This window comes from Drosophila subobscura, chromosome A (assembly GCF_008121235.1).
Source record: "Drosophila subobscura isolate 14011-0131.10 chromosome A, UCBerk_Dsub_1.0, whole genome shotgun sequence".
Classification (NCBI taxonomy): Eukaryota; Metazoa; Arthropoda; class Insecta; order Diptera; family Drosophilidae; genus Drosophila; species Drosophila subobscura.
The window spans coordinates 1,281,317-1,304,894 of record NC_048530.1 but is presented as its reverse complement, the minus strand read 5'-3'; the positions used below and the strand labels follow the sequence as shown (position 1 = coordinate 1,304,894).

Here is a 23,578-nt window from a genome sequence, read left to right as displayed (position 1 = left end):
GCTATTCACGGCTCATATGGATGAGATCATCCTCCTTCCCAGAGAAACAGCATTGGATAACGAACCCAGCAGGTGCTTCTAGTGCCTTCTAGTACAGAAATGGCGACATGATTTGAAGGTTTTGGAAACTGATTCGCTTAAAATTAAATCATTTCGTTAGATGCATGTACGAGTAAAAAGGCGGGCCAGTTGGTCCCAAGCATATACATACATATGTACATACACATGTACTGTTGTACATACGAGTTGTACTGCAGGCACTATTCAAAAGAGCCGGATCCCTCAATCGGGAGATCTATAGAAATGTTAAGAGTCGTCGCTTTAAGAATATCTGATAACCAAGAAATACCTCAATATTTCTTTACTTCAGATTTGCCGTCTTTCCATCGGGAGTACATACTTACATACATACATACATATGAATAAAGCAGGGACCGCAAATAACAGTTATGAAGACTAAATTCAAGTAAATAAATCAACTTGAAGGAAATATGTTACAGCAACTTAACATATACAGAAAATTATATTTCAGGCATAGCTTTCAATATCAGCCAAAAACTTATATTTACGATTAATATATTAAAAATTATTTGTAATTCTTATTTTCAATTTTTTCAATAAAAATCAGAATTAAGAGTTATTTTTATTTTATACTTTTACAATAAAAAAATAAGAACTAATTTAGATTTTTATAGTAAAAATCAAAACTAAGAGGTTTTTCTTATTTTTATTTAAAAAGTTGAAAATAAGAGTTATTCCGTAACTTTTATTTTAAAAGTTAAAAATAAAAGTTTAATTGATTATCCTTCGAACTTCGAAAAACTCATGAATGTATGTATATTCCTGATCCTTCAAGACGAATTTTAAGGATCTCACTATTTTTCTTTATATTTAGTTTTTAGCTTTCATAATTTGTTGCAGTACCATGCATAGCATTACTTGAAAAAAAAAACACATGGCACCATATCCCAAAAATCCCAAACACCCACTATAAAAGAAAGAAATGGAAATTTTAACGAAATTGTGAATTTATTCAATATTTATTCAGTTTTAAAAACTTAGGTATTTTATAGACATTGCGGAAAAATTGCAGCGCAAGTCCGATAGTACAAGTTTCAGTGCCGAAAATCATAGTTTTCCTCCTCTTCATCTGACTCCTCATTGCCTGAAGCAACCTCAATGGAATTGAGGAAATCATTCAGTAATGAGCAAGAACTTTGTGACGGGCTCGAAAATTGGCTTGTGGAAGGCTGGTCAAATTCATGCGCAGTGGGCTCTGGCGAATGTAAGCTTATAGCTGGTAATAGATCGTCCTGCAATTAACAGTGTAAACATAGATTAAAATAATTACGAAAAAAATGGCATTCTACATTCCTTAAGTTACTTACTTTTTTTGCAATTCCATTTATTTGCCTGTAAAGTTTAGTCAAATGGTTCTTCGCTAGTATTATTATACCCGGTACTCGAAGAGTAAATAGGGTATATTGTATTTGTGCGAATAACGGTTGTATGTAACGCAAAGAAGGAATCATTTCCGACCCCATAAAGTATATATATTCTTGTTAAGCATCAATACCCGAGTCGATAGAGCCATGTCTGTCTGTCCGTCTGTCCGTCGGCTAGTTCTCAGAGACTATAAGAGCTAGAATCACCAAATTTTGGCTCCAGACTTCTGTATGCTCACACTGAAACCAGTGTATTTCAAAAATTCGCCCAGCACCCTTCCCCCCCGCAAAAGTGCGAAAACCTCCCAAACCTAAAATTTTGAAGATAAAACGAGGAGGAACGTTGTGAGACGCGTCTTAAGCCGCGTCACAACTCTTATACCCGGTACTCAGTACTACATCTGCACCTTAGCGGTTATTTGTCAAATTTTACATTTTCTCTTCATCTGTCATCTACATCAACAACACTACTCACGCCAACACGCTCCTTTAGCTCGCCACCCTCCCCTAGAGACACACACTGCAGAGTCAGGGCAGAGGCAGCGGCAGAGTCGTGGCAGAGGATGAGGCAGAGACGTGTCAGGGGAAGAGGCCTCTGCCACTGCGCGAAGCAGAGTGTGAATGAGAGAATGTGTAAAAGCAACAAAAGCTGCTGGACAGGGTGGGTTTAGCCACTGCAACTTAATTTCTTCATTGTGGCCATAATAATGATCCAATCAGATAGATATGGTCATTCCCTACGGAATGGCGTTTTTAGTTTTCTTTTATCTTTAAAATTGAAGATTTGGGAGGTTTTCGCCCTTTTGCGGGGGCGGAAGAGGGCGTGGCTGATTTTTGAAATACACTTGTAACAGTGTGAGCATACAGAAGTCTGGATGCAAAATTTGGTGGCTCTAGCTTTTATGGTCGCTGAGATCCAGGCGCTCAACAAGACGGACGGACAGACGGACAGACGGACGGACAGACAGACATGGCTCAATCGACTCGGCTATTGATGCTGATCAAGAATATATATACTTTATGGGGTCGGAGACGTTTCCTTCTGTGCGTTACATACATTCACTTTGTGCACAAATACAATATACCCTATTTACTCTTCGAGTACCGGGTATAAAAAACGCCATTCCGTAGGGAATGACCATATCTATCAGATCACCAAATTGGGATCCGATTGGAGCATTATTTTGGCCACAATGAAGAAATTAATTTGCAGTGGCAAAACCCACCCCGTTCCGCAGCTTATATTTGTTTTTGGCACATTCTCTCATTCACACTCTGCTTCGCGCAGTGGCAGAGGCCTCTGACACGTCTCTGCCTCTGCCGCGTGTCTGCCTTGACTCTGCAGTGTGTTGCTCTAGGGGAGGGTGGCGAGCTAAAGGAGCGTAGTGTTGTTGATGTAGATCAGGGCTCGGCACGGCCCTATCCCATGGGTGCGGGACAAGGCGCTGCTGCTGCGCTGCCCTCACGTACAAGCGTATTACAGTGATTCGTACCAATACCAATGTTCCGTTTTGCGTGCGTCTTCACACACAAACGCAAAAGCGGCTCGTTAATTGTATGGGTGCCGAGCCCTGATGTAGATGACAGATGAAGAAAAAATGTAAAATTTGACAAATAACCGATAAGGTGCAGATGTATGTAGTACTGAGTGCCGGGTATAAAAGTTGTGACGCGTAAGAAGCGTCTCACACGTCCCTTCTCGTTTTTAATGGATTTTTAAGAAAACCCTTCGCATCCTGGGACCCAAATAAATGGCTGAAGTAACCAATTCGTTCGACGTTAAAGCCTCTTCTCTTCTCCCAATTGCCCCATGTAGTGCTGAACTATGTGAGTTTTTCATGGCTTTAATTGTTAACGTAAGCTCCAACCAAATCTTATAGAAATCGCCCAGATATAGCTGCTCCATCTGCAGCTTTTGTGTGGCAATATAAATTGGCTGTAACCACTAAGCAAACAACACATAGAGACTGCAAATCAAGTAAAAACTAGCTGCCTAATCTCTTGGCTCTTGGTGAGAGAGTTTGGCGTTGGCTCTCTTGAACATTGAACGCAAAGCGATTCTCGCAAAAATAAAGTTTTGTTTTTCGTTTTCAAGTCTGCTCCGTAATTTCATGTGTGCGGTGATACATATGTACATACATACATACATACATGATGGCAATGCGTGTATCCATTCTCGACTTCATATGCGTTGTCATTTTTAGCACTTGAGACGTTTGGCATTTTTCTGTTGCTTCTGAGATCACATACCATTCCAAATGAATACCCTCAAGACTTTATGAAGAAGCTTGTCCCACAATATCAAAATAAATATATTTTGTGTGACCTTTATATGCTTTATTTAATTTAGGATGAAAGGGGTAACGGATATAAACATCTAAATATGTTTACAAATAATGAATAACGGCAATTGCAAATTGGCGTTGCAAGTATTTTCCATTAGAGCAGGGCTCGGCACCCATACAATTAACGAACCGTTTTTGCGTTTGTGTGTGAAGACGCACGCAAAACGGAACATTGGTATTGGTACGAATCACTGTAATACGCTTGTACGTGAGGGCAGCGCAGCAGCAGCGCAGCAACAGCGCAGCAGCAGCGCAGCAGCAGCGCAGCAGCAGCGCAGCAGCAGCGCAGCAGCAGCGCCTTGTCCCGCACCCATGGGATAGGGCCGTGCCGAGCCCTGCATTAGAGTATTCAGCGTACACTGTGTGAATAAACATAGAGTTATAAGTGGAGACATGGCAGCTGTGCCGAAAAATAATTTATTTGGTTTTCCTTTTCAAGTTGGTTTCGTAGTCTCGTGTGTGTCTCTCTATGTTTATTCAAACAGATTACGCTGGCGTTTTTAGTTTTCTGTTATCTTCAAAATTGTAGATTTGGGAGGTTTTCGACCTTTTTCGGGGGCGGGGCTCATTTTTGAAATACACTGATTTCAGTGTGAGCAAACAGCAGTCTGGTGCCAAAATTTGGTGGCTCTAGCTCTTATAGTCTCTGAGAACTAGCCGACAAACAAGACGGACAGACAGACAGACGGACGGACGGACGGACGGACAGACAGACATGGCTCAATCGACTCGGCTGATCAAGAATATATATATACTTTGTGGGGTCGGAGACGTTTCCTTCTGTGAGTTACATACATTCTTCGAGTACCGGGTATAAAAACAAAATTTTGTTTTTGCGAGAATCGCTTTGCGTTCAATGTTCAAGACAGCCAACGCCAAACTCTCTCAACCGAAGGCTCTCTCACTAAGAGCCGAAGGCACTTGGAGCCAATCCACTATACTGATTAGGCAGCCAGTTTTTACTTGATTTGCAGTCTCTATGTGTTGTTTGCTTAGTGATGTAACGCTTCGATCAGCTCGTGAATATCTTTCCAAGCTGCTTCAGACAGTTAAAGCGACTCACTAACGTGCTTCTCACAGAAAGTTTGGAACAAGGAAAGGCGTTCAAGCATCGTGAAAGTCGAGTTCCACCTTGTGGGAACGTCAAGAAGGGCCTGACGCAAGCCTTCATTTGAAATTAAAAGCCTAAAAAAAAAACAATTACGTTAGCGTTTGTCGTAAAAGAAACTAGATATCTTTGACCTTTACACATTTGTAGGTTGCTGTCCGCAGAGCTTTAACCAGCTTGCGAGCCTTCTGGAAAAGAGTATCACTTGCACCAATATTAAGGAAATCCTTAACTGCAAGCTGAAGTGTGTGAGCAGCACACTTCACCGATGCCATGGAACAAACATTGACCTGAGTCTCAATTCATTTAGGCACTGAGATTGGCGCCGGTGTGCTTCTTGTTCAGCTCGATTATTCCAAGTGTGACCACCTTAATTAAATTATCTTCGTAATACTGAGCATTTACTCCCAAGATACCTCTGCTGTGCCTTGAAGCAATGTCCAGCTTGAGGGAAATTCGCTTGTAGGTCATTGCCTTAATGATGGACGCCTTGACAATTTAATATTTCTCCGCCACATGCTCCATGATATTTCTGGATGTTATGGGACCCATATTAAAACCGGAAAAAATTTGGTTTGTCAATTTCCTGAACCAGCTGAACACGTGCATCCTTGACTTCATTTGAACCGAAAGTAACCGACATTTTTTTCTTTTTCTCCACGGGCACACTTCTTTCTTGTCCCCTCAGTTCGTTTTCGTATTGTAACTTGTGCTCCTCAAGAAGGAGTCGTTTTAAATTGGTTAAATAATTTCCCTTGAATACGCGCCGGCAGATCTTGCAAACACTATCATTTGTTTCTAGCACAAAACTGAAAAAATGTCGGTCGCTGCATTACACTTTGGGACTTTTACCACTTTTTTTTGGCAAAACTCTATTTTAAAACGAGAAGGGACGTGTGAGACGCTTCTTACGCGTCACAACTTTTATACCCGGCACTCAGTACTACATCTGCACCTTAGCGGTTATTTGTCAAATTTTACATTTTTTCTCCATCTGTCATCTACATCAACAACACTACACACGCCAACTCGCTCCTTTAGCTCGCCACCCTCCCCTAGAGCAACACACTGCAGAGTCAAAGCAGAGACGCGGCAGAGACGCGGCAGAGGCAGAGGCAGAGACGTGTCAGAGGCAGAGGCCTCTGCCACTGCGCGAAGCAGAGTGTTAATTAGAGAATGTGCCAAAAACAAATATAAGCTGCGGGACGGGGTGGGTTTTGCCACTGCAAATTAATTTCTTCATTGTGTCCAAAATAATGCTCCAATCGGATCCCAATTTGGTGATCTGATAGATAAAGTCATTCCCTACGGAATGGGGTTTTTTTTTTTTCTTCAAAATTTTAGGTATGAGAGGTTTCTGCCCTTTTGCGTGGGTGGAAGGGGGCGGGGCTAATTTTGAAATACACTGGTTTTAGTGTGAGCATACAGAAGTCTGGTTGCAAAATTTGGTGGCTCTAGCTCTTATAGTCTCTGAGAACTAGCCGACAAACAAGACGGACAGACAGACATGGCTCTATCGACTCGGCTATTGATGCTGATCAAGAATATATATACTTTATGGGGTCGGAAACGTTTCCTTCTGTGCGTTACATCACTAAGCAAACAACACATAGAGACTGCAAACTTAGATAAAACTGGCTGCCTAATCAGTATAGTGGATCGGCTCCCATTGGCTTCGGCTCTTGGTGAGAGAGCCTTCGGCTGAGAGAATTTGGCGTTGGCTCTCTTGAACATTGAACCCAAAGCGACTCTCGCAAAAACAAAGTTTTGTTTCCTCTTGAAGTCTGCTTCGCAATTTCATGTGTGCGGTGACACATACATATGTACATACATACATGATGGCAATGCGTGTATCCATTCTCGACTTCAATTTTTAGCGCAATTTCATGTGTGCGGTGACACATATGTACATATGTACATACATACATACATGATGGCAATGCGTGTATCCATTCTCGACTTCAATTTTTAGCGTTTGAGGAGACGCGTCTAGACGTTTGGCATTTTTCTGTTGTTCTGAGATCACATACCCTTTCTTTCAAACTTGCGACCTTATGAAGCAGCTTGCCCCAAATAAAAATAAATTGATTTTTAATATCCCCTCTATGCTCATATATTTCTTAAGTACATTTAGGACGAAAGGGATAAACGGTTATAAACATCTAAAAATGTATACATATAACAACAATTGACTTGGCGTTGCAAATATTTTCCATTAGAGTATTCAGCGTACGCTGTGTGAATAAACATAGATAGACACACACGAGACTGCGAAAGCGACTTGAAAAGAAAAACAAATAAATTCACCAATTTGTGTCATTGCGAGTCATTTCTTTCCTAGATTTCGTTGCGACAAGTCGATTTCAAGCGTCCCTTTGCGATATTGCGAAATATTATAATTATATTATTATAGTACATATGAACATATGTACATGTCTCATTTATATAAATATCCTATTATAACCTACATACATATATACACATCTTATTAATTTCCTATTATTCAATTATAATATAAGTACATACCATATCCATATACTATTCATATCAATATAATATTATTAGCCTCAGTCCCAGTACTGAAAACTCATTGCGCTATTTTACAGGCTTTGTTTTGCACAAATCCCAACAAAAGTTTAACTGCAATACCTGCAGCGAACTTTTGAAGGACAGCATTGTTCACTGCGAAAATTCGGAGCAATTTTTGTTTAACAAAAACTTTAAAGCAGTTAACAACAATTTAAAGCTTAAGGCCCCGCAGGACGAGTTTTTTAATTTAATTAAAATCCATTACAGTCTCTTTCACGACGTCTTTCAAAACAAACCCCATGTCCGAAATATAATGCAACATATTTTTGACCAATGCATTTTAAAAACGGAAAGCAATGAGAGATTTAGCGATTGGTTTTCGAAAACACACGTCTGCAGTGCACATAGAAAATATATTCTAAGCTATTTTTTGCTCGTTCTGCTTCGAAAGAACAGCATATGGCTTTCGGAAAAATTATTAGGTACTTCGGCAAATAGGAGCTCATATAAAATTAAAATTTTAAAGTCTTAAAATCTTGCATTTTTTTGTTGTTAATTTGGGCACCGCAAAATTACGTTAAAATCTTTACCTAATCGAAACTAATAAACATAGAGTTGTAAGTGGAGTCATAGCAGCTGTGCCGAAAAAGAATTTATTTGTTTTTCTTTTCAAGTCGCTTTCGCAGTCTCGTGTGTGTCTATCTACATATGTTTATTCACACAGCGTACGCTGAATACTCTAACGGAAAATATTTGCAACGCCAAGTCAATTGTTGTTATATGTATACATTTTTAGATGTTTATAACCGTTTATCCCTTTCGTCCTAAATGTACTTAAGAAATATATGAGCATAGAGGGGATACTCAAAATCAATTTATTTTTATTTGGGGCAAGCTGCTTCATAAGGTCGCAAGTTTGAAAGAAAGGGTATGTGATCTCAGAACAACAGAAAAATGCCAAACGTCTAGACGCGTCTCCTCAAACGCTAAAAATTGAAGTCGAGAATGGATACACGCATTGCCATCATGTATGTATGTATGTACATATGTACATATGTGTCACCGCACACATGAAATTGCGCTAAAAATTGAAGTCGAGAATGGATACACGCATTGCCATCATGTATGTATGTACATATGTATGTGTCACCGCACACATGAAATTGCGAAGCAGACTTCAAGAGGAAACAAAACTTTGTTTTTGCGAGAGTCGCTTTGGGTTCAATGTTCAAGAGAGCCAACGCCAAATTCTCTCAGCCGAAGGCTCTCTCACCAAGAGCCGAAGCCAATGGGAGCCGATCCACTATACTGATTAGGCAGCCAGTTTTATCTAAGTTTGCAGTCTCTATGTGTTGTTTGCTTAGTGGTTACATACAACCGTTATTCGCACAAATACAATATACCCTATTTACTCTTCGAGTACCGGGTATAGAAATTGCGATTTTACACTGAAGAGAAGGAGTTGCCACGCCCATTTTTATACCAATTTTGGCACCAGACTGTTGTATGCTCACACTGAAACCAGTGTATTTCAAAAATGAGCCCCGACCCCTTCTGCCACCGCAAAGGGCGAAAACCTCCCAAACCTCCATCTACAATTTTGAAGATAAAAGAAAACTAAAAACGCCATTCCGTAGGGACTGACTTTATCTATCAGATCACCAAATTGGGATCCGATTGGAGCATTATTTTGGACACCATGAAGAAATTAATTTGCAGTGGCAAAACCCACCCCGTCCCGCAGCTTATATTTCTGTTTTGCACATTCTCTGATTCACGCTCTGCTTCGCGCAGTGGCCGCACACTGGCCGTCTGCCGCTGGCTCTGCCTCTGCCGCTGGCTCTGCCTCTGCCTCTGCCGCTGGCTCTGCCTCTGCCGTGAGTCTGCAGTGTGTGGGTCTAGGGAAGGGGGGCGAGCTAAAGGAGCGTGTTGGTGTGAGAAGTGTTGTAGATGTAGATGACAGATGAAGAAAAAATTTAAAATTTGACAAATAACCGCTAATGTACAGATGTAGTACTGAGTGCCGGGTATAAAAGTTGTGACGCGTAAGAAGCGTCTCACACGTCCCTTCTCGTTTTATCTTCAAAATTTTAGGTTTGGGAGGTTTCTGACCTTTTGCGGGGGTGGAAGGGGGCTGGGCTAATTTTGAAATACACTGGTTTTAGTGTGAGCATACAGAAGTCTGGATGAAAAATTTGGTGGCTCTAGCTCTTATAGTCTCTGAGAACTAGCCGACAAACAAGACGGACAGACGGACAGACAGACATGACTCTATAGACTCGGCTATTGATGCTGATCAAGAATATATATACTTTATGGGGTCGGAGACGTTTCCTTCTGTCCTGTACATACATTAACTTTGTTCACAAAAACAATATACCCTATTTACTCTTTGAGTACCGGGTATAATAAAGTTTTGGCTTTAAGTCCGCAACAAACAGGCCATAAGTTGTTTTTAAGATGTATTCTGCTACTCGCGACGGAAACAAATCCAACAAATCAAAACCATGGCAATCGGTCCAGCCGTTCTCGAGTTATAAGTGTTGAACAAAATACGACTTTCTTTTACATATATGTACATATAAGATTAACTTTTTCTGTTTACGTTGACCGTACGCCAAGTTATAAGTATAAGTAAGGGAAGATAAGAGACACGAAGCGGTCCTAGTTTTGTCGTGTCGTCTGCAGAGAGCGGTCATCGGCTCTGAGAGAGCCGATAGCGAGAACGAGAGATCAGTCCATGGTGAAATTACTAATAGGTGACGGATTCACCACAGTGCTTCTCATTCGAGGCCCATAAATCTTGTCAGTCGTTTGCCAAACGTCGACAAAAGAGGTTGTGTAGCGCACGAGTTTTTTCATTGTCTTCTTCTTCTTTTTCTTCATTGTTTACGAATGAAGGCGTAAGCGGAAGACAATGAAATTAAGTACTGTACATGCAAGTACTTTTTTATTTTGGATGTGTATTTTTTTATTTTTAGAAATGAACATGTCTGAAAAATATTGTTTTCTATGCCGATCCAAAACTTTGCATGGAAGTATTTTACTAATTACGAAACAAAGACTAATTGGTCAAAAAAAATATCTTAAGATTTTATTATAACATACCTATTAAAATGTTATTATTTGTTTTGAACTATTTCGGGTCATTTATTATCGAACATCTTTTCTTTGCTGTCAGCAGAAACAATAAAAGCGAAGAGTGCAGAACGTAAAACGTTTGCTATCTGCTAGAGAGAGATAGCTTGCCTCTCTGAGAGCTGAGAGAGCGTGGTGAATAAGCTTATGGTCCTCCACTCAGCTGACGACGTTACCTATTAGTAATTCTACCATGGATCAGTCGACGTCGCCACTCGTACTCAAGCAGTCACGCATCATTTTGTAAACGCGCATAATTAAGAATACCATACTGTAAGAAATGTAACTTGAGCTACTTTAATAATATAAGTTCAGCATTACTTAATAAATGTTCACATTGCCATCAAGCAATTATGAAAACAACTACAAATTGGGGGCTCGTCCGAGAAAAGCCCAAGACTAAAACACCAACATTTGTGACTTTGTGTATTCAGAGGAATACAAGAGTGCGTGGACTGGAGATCGATCGCTGTGTGGAAAACGGAGTCTTGCTAACAAGTGCGAAAGAGACAAAACAATAGTTGTCGAAGAAGACGCAGTAGCGTTGGCAGACATTCGAGGGCACGGAAGCGACGACATAACGGCAGACGGCAGCAAACACAGCAAGAATAGAAAATCTTCGTTGTTGTTGTTGTGCATTGCGTCTGAGAGGCTAGAGCTACAAGGAGACAAGCGGCGCAGAGACGACAATCTGAGCGCGTTCGTTCCGGAGAGAGCAGAAGCGACGAGAGAAAACGGCAAGAGCAAAAGGCAGAAGGCAAATCAAGAACCAAACAGTTGGTTTTGTTGTTGTCTAGCCACAGAAGCTACAGCTACAAGAAGGGGCAAACGGGAAGGAGACGATCATCTGAGCGCGCCTGTTCCAGAGAGAAGAAGCAGAGACGAGAAGCAACCAGAAGTAAACGGCGAACAGCGAAAACAAGGCAAAACAACCAATAGAGGACGACATCTGCAGACAAGCGAGATCTGGATGTGGTGGTGTGTGTGCGTCGAATTTGGACTCTGGAAAGTTCTGCGTGGAAGCAAGAGTTAACAAGGGTATATCAATCGTTGTTTGGGGTGAGTGTTAACAGAGAAGCGAGTGATAACAGAGACGGCAGCAAATGCGAGTTAACGGTGTGTTAACATAGAATATTACTAATTGGTTAACCGTATAAAGTTGCTTAATTTAGATTTGATTACATTTTCTTAGATATAAGATATCTTTATTTTGTATTTAAATCGTCACGATGCAGATTAAAGAGATTATGACGCTGAGAGTCGCAGAGATGCGAGAGAAGCTAAGAGAGCTTGCGTTGCAGACGACGGGACGAAAGCCGATTTGCAAGATAGACTAATGAGGCATTTCGGTTTTCAAGTTGAGGAAGAAGATGAGTCAGAGGATGAGTCGGTAAGAACAGCAGTTACTGTTCAGTGGAATCAATTACAACTATTCGTTTATGCCAAACAGTTGTTGACAGGTGCTGCAAAATCGTTTTTTCGTAGTTTGCGGGATGTTCGTGATTGGATTTCATTAAAGGCAGCTCTGTCGGAGGAGTTTAGTGTAAAACTAGAAGTACATAGAATGTTGCAGAAACGTCAGCAGAAGAAAGGAGAGTCGTTGCATGAACTCTTGTATGCGTTAATGGAGATAGCCAAGCCAATTAAACTAGATGATGAGAGTTTAATCGAATATTTTGTGGATGGTATCCCAGACGCTAGGGAGAGTAAGGCAATGCTGTACCAAGCTAGAAACATAAAGGAGATATAATTTCAGATCGAGGTGTATCAGAAAGCAAGAGGCGGATGTAAGCCATTAAGCTATAAGTGGTCGGAGAGTAACAAAAGTGAGAGTTCGTAGAAAGGATCAATATCAGAAAATGTTAAGAAATGTTTTAAGTGCGGAGAAGAATCGCATTTGAGAAAAGATTGTCCCAAGAATGATTTCTGTTGTTTCAAATGTGACCAACCAGGGCACCGTGCTGTAAATTGTAATGTCAAGGTCGAAACCGGACAAGAAAAGCGTGGAAGGTTATTTGCAGCCGATAGACAAGGCTGACAGGTCGTTACTAAAATATCACATTGATCCGAATATAAAAGAAATATCGGAACAATCACTGATCAAAGAGTTTGATAAGGAGCTCGAAAAGATTAGCAAGGCAGTAGTTGAGAACATCGCAAGGGTAAGTCAGGAAAAGAAAAGGGGTTTTGATTCAAACAGGAAAGAAGACAGACAGTATGTGGTGAATGATTTAGTAGCTATCAAACGGACACAGTATGAAACCGGCTTAAAACTAAAAGGAAAATATCTAGGGCCGTATAAGGTAGTTAAGGTGAAGAATCGTGGAAGGTATGAAGTCGAGAAGATTGGTGATACGGAAGGACCCTATAAGACTTCTACAGTTTCAGAAAATATGAAACCTTGGCTTGACCCGTCCGAGACGAATGGTCCGCCAAGACAGCCGAATGTAGGAAACGAAGGAAAGAGAGAGACACGAAGCGGTCGTAGTTTATATTTATTTATTTATTTCAATTAACAATTATCTGCTAATTATGGAATAGGAATAATAATAAACTAATTATATATGTAGAAGAGAGAAAGGAAAGATACAGTTTACACATTTTCTAAACTAAGGTAATGGTAAATGTTAAATATAATTTTTTGAAGGGATAATTCGGGGGATATTAAATGATACAAGTAATTATAATAATTGCATAAAACCCGGAAAGGTTCATGCTGGGAGTAATAAGATCTACAAATGGATAATCGGATGGGGCGGAAAGTACGGGTTGGTCTGGGGGAACCGAAAAATCGATTCGTCCCAAAAGCGTTTGGGAGTCCACAATCCCGAGAATGAGCTTATGCATGAATATGCATGAACCACCCCATTGCAAATTCTGCGATGGTGTAAAGAGGGTAGGTTCAGTAGTTTTAGCCTAGATAGGTATGGTGGAAGGAGTCTGTTAGAGTCCCAGTTTAGATGTCTAAGAGCTAATATTAAAAATTGTTTTTGAACGGATTCAATAATAATTTGTTGCTCCTTGTATTGTGGACTCCACACACAAGAACAACACTCTAATATCGGGCGAACCAACGAGACGTACAGTGCTTTAGTTATATACGCTTAATAAACGCTAGAACTCCCTTAGCTTTGTTAACGGTTGAAGCAATATGGCTATTAAAACAAGTCATTTGATGTGGAGATTCGGTCCAGAACATGGTGTCCTAGAGAATAGAAGACAAAGTGTGGTGCACGGCGGTGAAAAGTCATAAGTTTGCACTTAGAATGGTTCAAGAAAAGTAGGTTATTTGAACACCAAATGCTTAATTCATCAATGTCAAGTTGTAGGCGAGTATGCAAGTACCAGTCGGAAAAGGAAAAACAAATTTTAACGTCATCAGCATACATTCAAGTAACTGAGTGCAAAATAACTTTGGGTAGGTCGTTCACAAACAAATTGAAACGAAGCGGACCTAAATGACTTCCTTAAGGAACTCCAGAGGTTACTTTCACAACATTCGACAAGACATTGTTAAACAAAACACGCTGTGTGCGATTCGACAGGTACGATGATATCCAATTTCCAAGATTTGTGGGAAAACCTAATAAAGAGAGCTTAAGGATCATCAGAGTATGATTAACAGAATCAAAAGCTGTACTGAAATCTGTAAAAATGACGTTAGTCTGCAAGCCACTTTGAAATCCTCGGTTGATTAGAGACGAGAATTCTAAAAGGTTAGTAGATGTTGATCGATGTCTAAAAAAGCCGTCGATGTTGCGTCGGGGATATAATGCTAGAACATGCATGTTGCAATTGACGAGTGACAAGGTGCTCGAGCAACTTCAGATATGGCAGATAGTTTAGCAATACCACGATAATTTTCGATATTAGATCTGGACCCTTTCTTGTGAAGAAGAATAAGGTAGGATTCATTCCATATCATGGGGAGGCGAGAATGCTCCAGGGATAAATTAAATAAGAAGGTCAAAGGATGAGATAGGGCTTGAGCGCAATATTTTAAAATACAGCTCAGAACTTTATCTGGACCCGCAGAGAAACAGATGTCAATTGATAACAACCCTTCGAAGACTGTTGACTAGTGGCTGCCGATCCATCACCATTCAATGTAACAGAGACCGGCAAATAATTTGCAACTGGAAGCTGGTTACTGTTAGGGATTCCATCACTGCCAACTGAGTCCGAAGTTAAATTGACAGGGGTACGGTGAGTGCCAAAGAGCATTGAGTCGATGAGTAAAGCAGAGCAACCGATCGAATAGCAATAACAATTGTCTAAACAAAAACAATGCAACGCTCCACTGTTAGATGTACTTATGTATGTATGTATGTTTGTTCGGCAGCCACAGAAAAATTATAAGTTAATAATTCAATTTAATACACTGAGTAGACACAAGTTTTATAAAATATGAAGATGTGTGTAACTCCGGTACTTAAGACCAAATTGAGTTAATTACAGTTTATAAGTTTCTTTTTTTTTTTTGATTAGGCGAAAAATGCGAGAGCGATGCAGAAACACGACCGGCTTGCTTAAGGCGTTAAGGCGTTGCTCAGTTTTTTTGTGTCGTCTGCAGAGAGCGGTCATCGGCTCTGAGAGAGCCGATAGCGAGAACGAGAGATCAGTCGAAGTCGCCACTCGTACTCAGGCAGTCACGCATCATTTTGTAAACGCGCATAATTAAGAATACCCTACTGTAACAAATGTAACTTGGAGCTACTTTAATAAATATAAGTTCATCATTACATGGTACATGGTACATCTACATCAGGGCTCGGCACGGCCCTATCCCTGGGGTGCGGAAAAATGCGCTGCTGCTGCGCTGCTGCTGCGCTGCCCTCACGTACACGCGTATTACAGTGATTCGTACCAATACCAATGTTCCGTTTTGCGTGCGTCTTCACACACAAACGCAAAAACGTCTCGTTAATTCATCATTAAATGTTCACATTGCCATCAAGAAATATAAAAACAACTACATGTATGTTTTTAACCTCATTATTTTTTCGAATTTCATATTTTTGTTACATCTATTATCTACAACTACTATGTAGATCAGGGCTCGGCACCCATACAATTAACGAGACGTTTTTGCGTTTGTGTGTGAAGACGCACGCAAAACGGAACATTGGTATTGGTACGAATCACTGTAATACGCGTGTACGTGAGGGCAGCGCAGCAGCAGCGCAGCAGCAGCGCATTTTTCCGCACCCCAGGGATAGGGCCGTGCCGAGCCCTGATGTAGATGTACCATGTGCATCAATTTTCACACCAACACGCCCTTACAGCTCGCCACCTTACCCCAGTGACGCACACTGCATAAGTCAGAGTGTTAAATGAGCCAAAAAATCCTAGCTGCCGGAAGGGGTGGGGGCTAGCCACTGCAAATGAATTCCGTCATTCTGGCTATAGTAATGATCCAATTTGATCCTTATTCGGTGATCTGTTGGATATGGAAATTCTCCACGGAATTACGCTTTTACTTTTTTCTTATCTTTGAAATTGTGGCTCTGGGAGATTTTCGATTTTTATGGGGCGGAACTGGCTGGGGCGAAAGTTTGAAATACACTTGTAACAGTGTGAGCATACAGAAGTCGGGATACAAAACTTGGTTGTCCCATCTCTTATGGTCTCTGAGTAGTAGGCGCTCATCAGGATGGACAGATGGCAGGCCATAGCTACATATTGATACTGATCAATAACACTACTCGACAAAATCTAACTTTTTTTCCCTCAAGGATGATGATCCGATGATCCTATTGGGCTTTGAGGTGGCTCAGAGGGGGCCTAGCTGAGGCCACCGGACGGGTCGCAGGTTGCGGATAGCGATCGGCCTACCCCAGTGGGTAGGTCAGCTGTGAATAGGCGGGCATCCTAAAGAGCATCAACTAAGTTGGCTCTGAGGGAGAGTACCGAAATAAGCAGTCCCGGACAGCCAGCGGGTGTTCGCGACACAGCAACACTGACGATGCGCTTGTGGTGCCGCCTCTCATTACGTAGCTCACACAATCCCATCCGTACAAAACACCTACCCACATCCTAGCCCCAACACTCACCTCACACCGGGCCGGACTAAGGTGTCACTCGACCCGTGCCAAGAGTCAGCCTGGCTGGGGGCCCGGTATAAACACTAGCCCAGTCGTGAACGGAGAGCTCAGGGATTTGGCAGCCCCCTGTTCTAATTATGCCTTACCCGGGTAACGCAGAGCTCTGCCGGGGTGGACCGTTCCCCTTCTCTGCAGCTCGTGGGAACTACATGGAAAAATTAAATATTGCTAATTACAAAAACAAAAACGAGAGAGGCACTCCCCAAATGCCTGCAGGGAGAAATCCCAAGCGGGAGAAGGCAGCGGCCCAAAGGCCTGGCCCGATCCGCTCAGACGCAGAAAAGACCTGCACGGTAAAAGACGCGGGTACGAATCCGGGTGGATCCCATCCCAAACCTGGGATGGGTGGAAAGTCAACACCCAAAACTGATACCATGGTAGGGCAGCTAAGCAATATTGCGGCTGCTCAACCTTCCGGTGAAGCGGCGGGTGAGGACTTGCCATCTACCAGCGTCCTAGCCAAAAAGTATAGCTATGCCGAAAAGAGAAGTGCTGGGCACATACTCCGTCGGCAGAACGCCAGCCAAGAAGTCAGTCCGACAGCAGACTGGCTGAAAAAAGTAGAATGGGCCTCGACGGTGTTGCCCAACTTCAGTGTGGAGCCACAGAAGGTGGCCGCACAACAGAAGAGGCAACGCTCTCAAGAGACGCCCGGACCTGCCGCGAAGCGATCCAGGGTTCTACCTAACGTATCCTTCGCGCAGATTGCCAAGGAGAGGACGCTGATAGGCGTTCTCGATAAAGGCAGCGCGGAGGGGAAAATACCCAGAAGCCAATGGAAGTGGGTGGAAGCGGCACTGGCCGACCGCTGCTTCGAGCTTCTAGAGAAGGATCCCGGGCCACCCCAGTCTGCAAGGACATGGGATGGTTCCAGGGAAATATAAAAGTGGTAGCCTGCGAGGATGAGCGCTCCGTGAAGCTATACAAAGCTGCGGTGGCGCAAATCGGTGAGGTCTACGCAGGGGCGAAGCTCGTCGCTGTGGACTGGAGCGAGGTGCCAAGTAGGCCAAGAGCCCGTATATGGGTACCGGCCACTTTCAAGGAGCCCGAGCGGATCCTAACGATGTTGCAGAGATGCAACCCCACACCGCCAACCTCAGACTGGAAGGTGGCTAAAGTGGAGGCATCAAAGGGCCCCACAAACCAGGCGGTAGTGATCCTGAACAAGGAATCGCTAGCCCCGATCGAGGCAGCCAGGGGAGAGCTCAACTTCGGGTTCAGCTCGGTGACCATGAAGGTCTACAAGTCGGATGCAGCGGCCGAGGCGCGTTCTGCCAACAAACCAGTTGAGCAGGACGTTGCCTCGGAGATCGAGGCACCGGAAGTAGACCCGGAGCCGGAGCCGGCCCTAGAGAGCTACTCCTCGGAGACGGAGCTGCTGCTCGATTTTGAGGCGATGTGTCGGGACGACATCCTCGACGACTCAGACGCCGATATAACAGTGGTGGAGAATGTTTCTAATGAAGTCTCTGAGGCTTCTGCAGATAAATCTCCACCACTGTAAAGCAGCATCCGCTGCCCTGATACTCCGCTTAGTCGCGAGCGGAGGAGACATAGTCCTAATCCAAGAACCCTGGGTGGTAGGAGGCAGGGTCTGTGGATTAGCGACGAAGGACTACAAGCTGATTGTAGCCCAAACGGAAGGTAAAATTAGAACCTGCATATTAGCAAGAAAGCACCTAAATATCTTTCTGCTCCACAATTTTAGCAATGGCGACAACACGGCGGCTAGCCTAGAGCTACAAGGGACACGCCTGAACCTGGTGTCGTCCTACATGGCTCATGAGGAAAGCGATCCTCCCAGTGACCTCGTTCGCAAGATTGCCAGCGACAGCGAGAGGTCGGATACAAGCCTACTAATAGGCTGCGATGCCAACGCTCATCACACCCAATGGGGGATCTCGGATACAAATGTAAGGGGTGAGTCACTTTTCAGCTTCATCCTAAACTCCAACCTAAGTATTGGAAATCGGGGTAATGACCCCACTTTCATCATAAAAAACCGCCAAGAGGTTATTGACCTCACTCTATTGTCTCACAAACTGTCAGACATAATGAAAAGTTGGAGAGTCCTAGAGGACCACTCCTTCTCCGACCACAGGTACATCGAGACAACCCTATCGCTCGAAAGCACCATACCCACTAGCTATGTAAACCCAAGAAAAACCAACTGGGATACGTATAGCGCAAAAATGGAGGAATTACTCCCCCCCCCTAGCCCCAAAATGCCCGGATACACAAGACGATCTTAATCGTCTTGTGGACAATTTCACGGAAGCTTGCAATAAGGCCTTCATGGCAGCTTGCCCCTCGACCAAACCAAGAGGGAAAAAGAAACCCCCCTGGTGGTCTAAACATATAGATACCCTCCGAAAAGACTGCAGGACTCTCTTTAACAGAGCCAAAAGCAGCAGCGAGGTAGCGCACTGGGAAAATTACAAAAGTAAGCTAGCCCTATACAAAAAAGAAACAAGGAGAGCAAAAAGGGCATCAAAGACAGAGTGAAGAAGGCTACGATAGCCCTCTACACTTGCAAGAAGGCCATTGGGCTAAAATGGGGCATGAACCCAAGAATAGTCCAATGGATCTACCTAGCAATAGTTAGACCAATACTGCTCTACGGAGTCATAGTGTGGTGGACTGCCCTGTCGAAGGGGACCATCACAAAACAACTAAGCAAGGTGCAGCGAACTGCAGCCTTAAGCATCAGTGGAGCTCTGAGCACAACGCCAACGGATGCGCTAAATGCTATACTCTGCCTGCAGAGCCCTGACCTTGCAGGTAAGGAGCAGGCAGAAATGGCAGCAATCCGTCTCAGAGACTCCGACCAATGGGTGTCACATCGCACCGGCCATGCATCCATCCTAAATGGAAACAACATCGTCCCTGCAAAAACGGACTACTGCGTTCCGAGGGAGTATACAGATACCCCCTTTGAGACAATCATCCCTCACAGAAACGACTGGCTTGAGGGACCACCTGGTCCAAAGGAAGCCATTCAAATTTTTACTGATGGCTCAAAGCTGGACAACAAGGTCGGAGGAGGAATATACTCCGAACTGCTGAACATAAGCTACTCCTTCAGGCTCCCGGATCACTGCAGTGTCTTCCAAGCGGAGGTCATAGCGATCAAGGAAGCTCTGAGCTGTCTTCAGGAACTAACCCCTGAAGCGACTCACATAAACATCTACAGTGATAGCCAAGCTGCAATCAAATCATTGAATGCGATAACGACAAGCTCGGCCACAGTTGCGAACTGTCGCAAATCTCTTCACGAGATGGCTTATCAGTTCGTCATCAGCCTAATATGGGTCCCGGGCCACCAGGACATTGAAGGCAACTGTATAGCAGATGAGCTGGCCAGAGCTGGAACAACAATCCCCCTTCTCAATGATAAGGAGGATATTCGTATGCCAATGGCCACCTGCAAGCTCAGAATAAAAGAACATTTTAAGAAACTTACAAATGACAGATGGCAAACTGTGCCACTATGTCGCATAACTCGGCAAACATGGCCTAACATAAATAGGAAGCGCACCGATGAGCTCTGCAAACTCAGTAGGAGTAGGTGCAGCTCAGTCATACGCTCCCTTACGGGACACTGGCTAATAGGCACACATGCAAACAGGCTGGGAGCCCCTTATAACGATTTCTGTCGAAGCTGTAGAGATGAGGACGAGGAGGAGACTGTGGAACACCTTTTCTGCTCCTGCCCGGCTCTCAGTAGAAGGAGACTCCAATACTTGGGCGCTCCTTTTCTAAATGACATTTCGGACATGTCTACAATAAGTCCCAGACGGATCGCAGGCTTCATAAGGGCATCCGGATGGGATAATGGATAAAATAGGGTCTCACGGGAGAGAAGGGAGCGAAACATGCGGTATCACAATGGGCCGAAACCGGCCTAAGTGTGTCGGGTCTCTGACAATCCCCGACAGCCGCCTCAACCTAACCTAACCTAACCCTCAAGGAACCAAACCAACTTTTTCTGAGATATCGGGCATTTAAATTTTTTAATGAATTATGGTTTTTTTTTTTCTATGGCAGAACTTGTTTCTGAAGAATTTTTAAAGTCTTGTTTTTTTTGTAACGTTTTTTTCAGAGATAGCGGCTTGTTTTTTCACATAACTTAAGTATCTTAGATCTGGTTGTAAAGAATTTTGTTTAACGGAAAAAATGATTGATGCAGCTAAAAAGTGGACCCAGCTATATGTAATTTTAGCGTACCGTCTGGAATATTAAAAATTTTTAAAAATATTAAATATTAAGCTTTCAAATTCAGCTAATTTCGTTTGCCACTCCAAGGGCAACGACAGCTGCTGGCGATCAAGTTTCGGCTACCGAATCGATCATCTCGGAGAACATGCAATCAGTTAGCATTGTAGCGTCCGTGTCTGTCGAGTCCGTTCCAAAGCCCATCCCATCTATTTCGATCCCACCAGTTAATAAACGTCCCGGACCACCGGATATTGCCGTCACAGGTATCAGACCTGTGGTGCCAAAACCTCTGGTGGGAGTCCCACCAAAGCGGTAAGTTTTTGTCTCTCGGCTTGCCCCTGACCTCACATTTAATGATGTAACTGCTTTTATACAAAGCAAAATAAAAGCCGATGGCTTAAAGGTGGAGAAGTTTAATTTCTCTTATGCCAGGGAGATAGCTTCTTTCAAGATTAGCGTATCGCTCTTTGCTCTTCCATATTTTGGCCAGAGCACCTGGTTGTGAAAGATTTTAAGGCTTTAAAATAGGCCCCCCCATAACTCTTCCTAGTAGTGAGGCCAGTGCTCCTTCCTCCTCTGCTCCTTTCTCCTCTGCTCCTTCCTCCTATGCTCCATCTACCTCTTCCCACTGCAATTCCTCACAGTGAAAAAACTGATTTCCCTCTTTGTAGCCTATCAAAATGCTCGCGGCTTACGTAGTAAACTGAGAACTCTTTTTATGGATAGTTTCACATTTTCATCCCACGTTATTGTGTTTACCGAAACCGGGTTAAAGCCGGAAATTCTTAGTTCCGAAGTTTTGGCAGATCGGTACACAATTTATAGGAATGATCGTTCGTCTCGACGTGGAGGAGGGGTTTTCATTGCAGTGGACTCTTACTTCACGTCGGAGCCTTTCACAGTCCAGGTTTCACAAGACCTGGAATTCCTCTGTGCCAGACTGATTCTTCCCGGCCATTCTATTTATGTCACTTGCTAGTAAATTCCACCGACTTCGGATGTCTTAATATAATAGCACTTGTCCGCCTTAAAAACTGTTTCTTCCTCGCTATCTGATAAAGACCATATAATAGTTCTTGAGGATTTCAACCTGCCAGGTACTGTTTGCTCTTCGTTTAACGAGTCATGACATGACCTTATTGATGGCTTTTTCTAGACCGGTTCCTGTCTCAAGTCAAAGATGTAAAAAACTCCTCGGGTCGATTGATCTGTGCTTTGTCTCGGATCCGAACGTGGCGTTGTTAGCACGAGCACTTTAGCTACCTGTGTTCTAGGTCTCTAAGAGTCCTCTTCAAAAACTCCTTATCTTTACCGGTTATAGTTACTTCTGAGGTACCACAGGGTAGCCATTTAGGCTCCTTACTTTTCCCACTCTTTTTGATTATTATTATTATTTACCTGCCTTCTGTATTAACAAATTCTCGAGTACTTATGTATGTATGCGGAGATGCTAAGCTCTGCGTCTAGGATAAAGACATTTCATTTCACCGGACACGGACACGGTCCCATATATTAGGTTAGCCTAGGTTAGATGTGGCTAATTCGTATTGCCCAAGACGTTGTTTCACGATTGACCATACATTTTCAATCTTATTGAGGTCGGGACTTTTAGCTGGCCAATCCATCAATTCTTCTTTTCGCATGATACCATCGTTTTTTTGTAGAAGACCAACGCTCTGCCATGTAAAAAATTCCCAAAGCAGTGTTTTGCCACCGCCACGGTTCACGGTTTGCTTTTATTTATTTAATTTAATTTATTAGGTCCATAATTAACAAAAATCTGCTAATAGCAGATAAAATAAATACTACCGAATAGTGAAAATAAAACGAGTAGAGACGTTTGTGAGACTTTTCGTACGCGTCACAACTTTTATACCTGGTACTCAGTCAGTATATCTGTACCTTAGTGGTTTTTTCGAATTTTACATTTAACTTATTAAATTGTTTCTACATCTGTAATCTACATCTACATCACTCCCTCTAACACGCCATTTTATCTCGACATCCTTAAGCAGTGACGCACACTGCATGGGGCAGAGTGTGCGATCAAGAAAGAATGAAAAAAAAGCGAACATAGGCAAAGCTGCTGGAAGGCAGTCTGGAGAAAAAATTTGGTGGTTCTAGTTTTTATAGTCTCCGAGAACAAGGAAACTCCGGACAGAGGAACGAACAGACAGACAAGGCTATATCGACTCGGCTATTGATGCTGATCAAGAATATATGTACTTTGTGGGGTCGGAAACGCTTCCTTCTGTGTGTTACATTTTTTTCCCCACAAATACAATATACCCTATTTTCTCTTCGCGTATAAAAATGGGCAATGAAAACAAAAAAAAAAAACGAGAACGGACGTGTGAGACGCTTTTTACGCGTCACAACTTTTATACCCGGCACTCAGTACTACATCTGCAACTTAGCGGTTATTTGTCAAATATTACATTTTTTCTTCATCTGTCATCTACATCAACAACACTACTCACGCCAACACGCACCTTTAGCTCGCCACCCTCCCCTAGAGCAACACACTGCAGAGTCAGGGCAGAGGCAGAGACGTGTCAGGGGCAGAGGCCATAAACTGCGCGAAGCAGAGTGGGAATGAGAGAATGTGTAAAAAACAAATATAAGCTGCGCGACGGGGTGGGTTTGGCCACTGAAAATTAATTTCTTCATTGTGGCCATAATAATGCTCCA

The 23,578-nt window shown here is 42.9% G+C and overlaps 1 protein-coding gene across 3 annotated transcripts in view; it reads right to left on the bottom strand.

The window, feature by feature from the left end:
- Nucleotides 1-23,578, bottom strand: part of LOC117903746 (protein sevenless) — a 62,133-nt gene that overhangs the window by 8,056 nt on the left and 30,499 nt on the right. The window lies entirely within an intron of this gene.